The sequence below is a fragment of the Nannospalax galili genome, unplaced genomic scaffold (assembly GCF_000622305.1).
Source record: "Nannospalax galili isolate Female #2095 unplaced genomic scaffold, S.galili_v1.0 scaffold2622, whole genome shotgun sequence".
In the NCBI taxonomy this organism is placed as follows: domain Eukaryota; kingdom Metazoa; phylum Chordata; class Mammalia; order Rodentia; family Spalacidae; genus Nannospalax; species Nannospalax galili.
In genome coordinates, this window is record NW_008348098.1 from 1 (window position 1) to 5068 (window position 5068).

Here is a 5068-nt window from a genome sequence, read left to right on the forward strand (position 1 = left end):
CTAGGCTCAGCTCTGTGCAAACCATGAATGGACGCAGGGTGCATAAGAGGTTACTGGGCTTTTAAGAGATGGGACCTTAGAGACAGCATTCATGGTAAAGCTCCCCAAAGGTGACTGTCACAGTAGAGCTACGTCTGGCCGTTACAAGTAGCAGTGTTTCTGTGGTCTTCTCATTGGAGCAGCAATGTCCCTGCCAAGGTGGTCAAGGATTCATGCTGCCTCAGACCAGTGTTCTTCCAGAAAAGTGGTCAGTGCTAGGTGCTGGGTACTCTCTGAATCAGGAGACATTTTTCTTCACTTCTCCTTCTGCCCATCTCAAGCACTTGTTCTGGCCTTCTGCCCTCTTGGAAATCTGAAATAAACAATGTTGTCAGTAAATATGAAAAGGTATCCCCTTGCTTCCTACCATATAATTGACCACCTTCACCATGGCCTGTCCCAAAAAACATCACGTCTGTATCCTTCTTTCATCCAGGATGTTGGGGTTCAACGTGGAAGGTCCTGTCACTGTCTCATCTGTATGAGGCTGGACTAAGGCTTTGTCCCTTGATTATGAGTGGTTCCAGGGGTTTCTTTTGTCCCCACGCTGTAGCCTCCAACATGCCTTGGAGGCCACAAAGAAGCAGCAGCAACATTGTTCCTGATAAGTGCAGAAAGGTAAATACTTCAGACCTTTTTGGGAGATACTGATGAAAATAAGCTAAGCAAGGGATCCTAGAGTGTGGGTTCAGAAGGGGGGAGCTGAGTTCATCATGATCCTATCTGAGGGTCTCTGGGTTCATTCAGTAGGTGGAAATGTGTCAGGAAACCATGACACACAGAGGAGAAAGCCCTGACTATCAGGGGAGGGTGTCTCAGTGGTTGTCCCTCCCACAGTTGCCCGCTCTCTGCCATACCTGGTTCCGGACCCTTCTCTGGATTCAAATGACAAACACTTCAGATTTCACGTGGGATCCACTCAAAGGACAGTTGACCTCACCTTGAAGGTGGCTGGCTGTGCTGGTGAGGTGTGGGCACTGGACATACGGCCTTCACACGGCTCCTGTGAAGCAGTAGTAGGGTGAGAAGTGTCTGAGGTGGGAGTGCAGACAGGAGCTAGCTGAGTTGTTGGGACATGGAAGCGTTACCAAGAGGGGGAGTCACATGAAATATAAAATTATCTTGTTTCAAAATGTGAGTCTTCTCCATTTCAATAAATCTTCAGTGCTGTCAAGTAGGGACCAGTCACATAGAGAGGAGGTGGAGCCATTTGTGTGTGTGTGTGGAGGAGGATCATCCAGATACAAGTATTGAAAGTCAAGATGACTCATGGTGCAAAATCAGACAGACTCAGTGATTGGTACTGAGGTGAGCTGTACAGGTCTATGGATCTGGGGATGGGGGAATGTGCAGTAGCCAGAACACTCCTGAGGGTTGCCCCATAGCCAATGGCCTCACCCATCCCTGTCCACTCTACCTTCCTACCTGGGCTCCAGATGGATCCTCCTGCATCTCCAGCCTCCCTTGCTGTCTCCAACCTGATCAGAAACTTATAGCTAGGACATACACAAGGAAACAGGTCAGGCCCAGGGTGGTCTTTGGTGTCCAGTGCCACTGTCTCCTCTAATGGCCTGGAGGCCCATCTGGAGGCTGGCAGCTTATCTGAGGAACTCACTGTGCATTTAAGTCCTGTGGAACTTTGTGGTATTCTCCAGTTTCCATGTTCATCACCAGTATTCTGTGATCTTTCTTTCAGGGTTTCTGAGTGCTTCAGAGTGATTCTTTGGCAGGAAGCCATTCCGGAGTGACTGGCCTTCATAGAACTGCCTCGGGAATGTCAGAAGAAAACTGGACTCAGGCTCTTTCCATCTTCCCTCACTCCTCAGGGTCCTAGCTGACCTGAGAAGGATGGAACCCTTCCCTCCTTCCGCCGCAGACATGGGGGCATTTTCTGCTTACTGTCTGTCAGCTAGGGATGTGGACACAGACACCCATTGGCACACAGCCACTTGGAATTCCTATCCCGCTCTCTCCTTGGGTGTCTGTGTCTATGCCAAGCTGCTCCCCACTCTCTAGCTCTCTAGGATCAGCCTCCTGCAAGTTCAGTGACTCCCACATCACTTGAAACAGACATGATAAAACTAGTCTCTCACCCTGGGCTTCCTCACTGGACGAGGCAGATGACAGACATATCAAAGGAAGCCTTGCTGCTCTCTGGATTAGGAGTACAGTCTCTAGTCACATCTTTGCTTTGCCCAGAGGAGGATTTTGCAGATGTGAACTCTGAAGATGAGCAAGTCCATAATGAACTCTTGGTGGTACTACTCTAAGCCACTCCTGGAGGGCTGCTCATGATGTGAGTCATGTGGACTCTCCGTGGGAGTGCTGTTCAGTGCAGGTCCTCTTCAGGAGGGATAACTTGTCATCCTGACTCCTCTTCAATAAATGCAGGGTGAAAGGCATTCTTCAACTCTGGCCACCTTTTTCTCTTCTCCATGACACTCAGGTTGAGTAGACAAAGTAAACATGGGGAGACTAGGGGCACTGGATGCCTTATTTAGAGGGAAGGAAGTGCAGGGGTCATGGCACTACTCTGCCAATTGCACATTAAAAGTTCCTGAATGTGTGACTGCATGGGCTGGAGCAAAGTGTAAACCACCCATGCTGGCTTGCCATGGCTTCTATGTAGCAGTAGAGGAGGTTGTGTGAGTTGAGGGACAAGGCAGGAGCAAGGTGTGTTCTCGGGTCATGAGGGCATTTCCAAGAGGGGCAGTCACATAAAATATGTATTCACCTTGTTTCAATGGGGGCACCTTATCAAGCCAACAAATCTTCACTAGTGTCAGCTGTGGGCTTGGCACACAGAAGACAGGATTGTGTATTTGTGTATTCATCCAGATATAAAAATGAGGGTGCAGTTGAGATGACTCAGGATGAAAAATATGAGGTCAGGGGCTGGTGCTGGGGTGGGCTCTGAAGCTTTCTGGATCTGGGACTGTGCTGCCTAGTAGTCAGGATACTGCTGAGTTCTTTATCACAGCCAGTAATCACTCATCTGACCCTGTCCACTCTACCTTCCCAACTGGGCTTTTAATTCACCTTCCATGCATCAGTGTTCTGTTGCTGCCAGCAAATTACAGCAAGAAACACACAGTCCAACAGGTTAGGCCCAGTGTGGTCTTCTGTGTCCTGATCCTCTGTCCCTGCTAATGACCCATAGACTCATCTGGAGGCTTGCGGCAGAGATGAGGTTCTCACTGTGCATCTAAGGTCCCATGCACCTTTGGGATTGTCCTTGGAGTTTGCCTGATGATCACCAGCACTCTGTGGATCTCGCTTCTCAGGGTCTCAGAGCCCTGCAGCGTGTTTCACGTGGTGCCACCATGCATCAAGGAGGGAGCTGCCTGCAGGGGAGGGTTAGGTAGATGTTGAGGTCAGAGCTGGCACCCAGAATCTTCCCTCACTCCTCTGGGTCCCAGCTGATCCTCAGTGTGGGACTCCCTTATTACTTCCTCTACATGCACATGGGCGCTTTGCTCTTACTTTAGCTAGTGATGTTTACCCAGCTTCCCACTGGAACACCGAAACCTAGAATTCTTACTGTGGCTCTCTCCTGTGGCTGTCTGCATCCATGCCAGGCTGCAATCTACTCTCGGGTGTTAGCCTCCAGGGAGTTCAGTGATTTCCACAGCACTAGAAAACAGAATAAAGTGAGTCTCTTAGTGGTGATAGGCAGGATAATACTTGACTGTGCTGGCCCTGTGTTGGGATGATTCCTCAAGCTGATTCCTCAAGAATAATCCACTAGTCCCTTTCAGCAACTCTCTCCTCCATCCTTCTCCATCCTCAGATCACCATCCTCTGCTACCTACATCTAGTACAAAGTTTTCAGGACTCTCAATAGGAGGACAGATAGTATGTTATTTGCTTTCTGTGGTGATAGATGTAATGTCACCTAACCCCTCAAATGTGTATATTCAGAATGTGTTAACTGAAGAGGACATTATTAACAGCATGCATAAAGAGAATGCAGAAGCGCATCTGACCATCCCACCTACTTGTTTCACCAAGGTCTCCGTGGTCCTCACTCACTGCCACGATTTTACTCCTGGCCAGGGGTGGTTTCCTTTAGGCAGAGAGGTGTGGTCTCTTTGGGGGTGGGAGGAAGTAGCATGAACTGAGGAAGCAGTTTTTAACCCCACCCACCAGGCCTTCCCAAGCCCACATTATGCTTGTTTTGAGGGGCTCTGGGCACACTCTGGGGCTGGCCACTGAAGTCTCCTCAGCTGTTTCCAGGGCCCGATCATCTGCCGCCTCTGTCTTTTGTGCTGGGGCTTTTGCGCTTGGCTCCCTCACTGGGCAAGGCAGGTGATGTGTCCCAGGAACATTTTCTGCTGTCCGAGTTAGATGTGCAGTCTGTGTTCACATTGTGGGTTTGCTAGGAGGAGGGGGGGTTTGCAGATATGAACTCTGGAAAGTATGGAAGTTTTGATGAATTTTTGGAGGTTTTGCTGCTCCAAGCCTCTTTTGAAGTGCTGCTCATGGAGCCATGAGATTACACTGGAGGTTCATTTGTTCAGTGTGGGTTCTCTTCAGGAGGGGTTGGCTTGTCAGCCTTCGTCCTCTTCAGGGAAGACAGTTTGGGCGGCATTTTTTGTCTCGGGCCACCTTTCTTCTCATCTACTAGAGAAATCCGAAGACTGTCATATCCCTAGACAAATGTAATTTATTAGTGTGTGCAAAAGATGGAATTTTATATTTACAGACAAGTATCCCAGTCACCACTCATCAAAGAAGCTTCCTTTGCAACAGGCAGAGACTATTACAAAGTTCCAAACCTGGTCGTACAGAGAGATTGTGAGTTTACCAAGCCCAAATGAAATGACTACAATGCAACCTCTATACCTAAGGCTCACAGAACATAGTGGAACAAGGGGTAGAGGGAACACTTATGCATCTTTCAACTCTCATCAATTAAGATCCCTCATGTGGCAGAGGGTCATGAACACAAGATGCCACAAATGGCCAAAGCATAGATAATAAGATTCTGCAGTGTGTCTTGGACAGGACTCCCACATTAAACTCCACC

General features: G+C 48.9%; 1 long non-coding RNA gene across 5 annotated transcripts; it reads right to left on the reverse strand.

Annotated features, from left to right (window-relative positions):
• Positions 1 to 6: 6 nt before the first annotated feature.
• Positions 7 to 5068, reverse strand: LOC115072327. 5 transcript variants are annotated; one of them, XR_003851365.1, is made up of 5 exons: positions 1655 to 5062; positions 1465 to 1535; positions 897 to 1042; positions 428 to 640; positions 7 to 352 (listed from the first exon to the last, which is right to left on the reverse strand). It is a non-coding gene; the product is annotated as an uncharacterized LOC115072327 (long non-coding RNA). The 5 variants fall into 5 exon arrangements; XR_003851367.1 differs by lacking the exon at positions 428 to 640 and having other exon boundaries at positions 2133 to 5068; XR_003851363.1 differs by lacking the exon at positions 428 to 640 and having other exon boundaries at positions 1655 to 5061.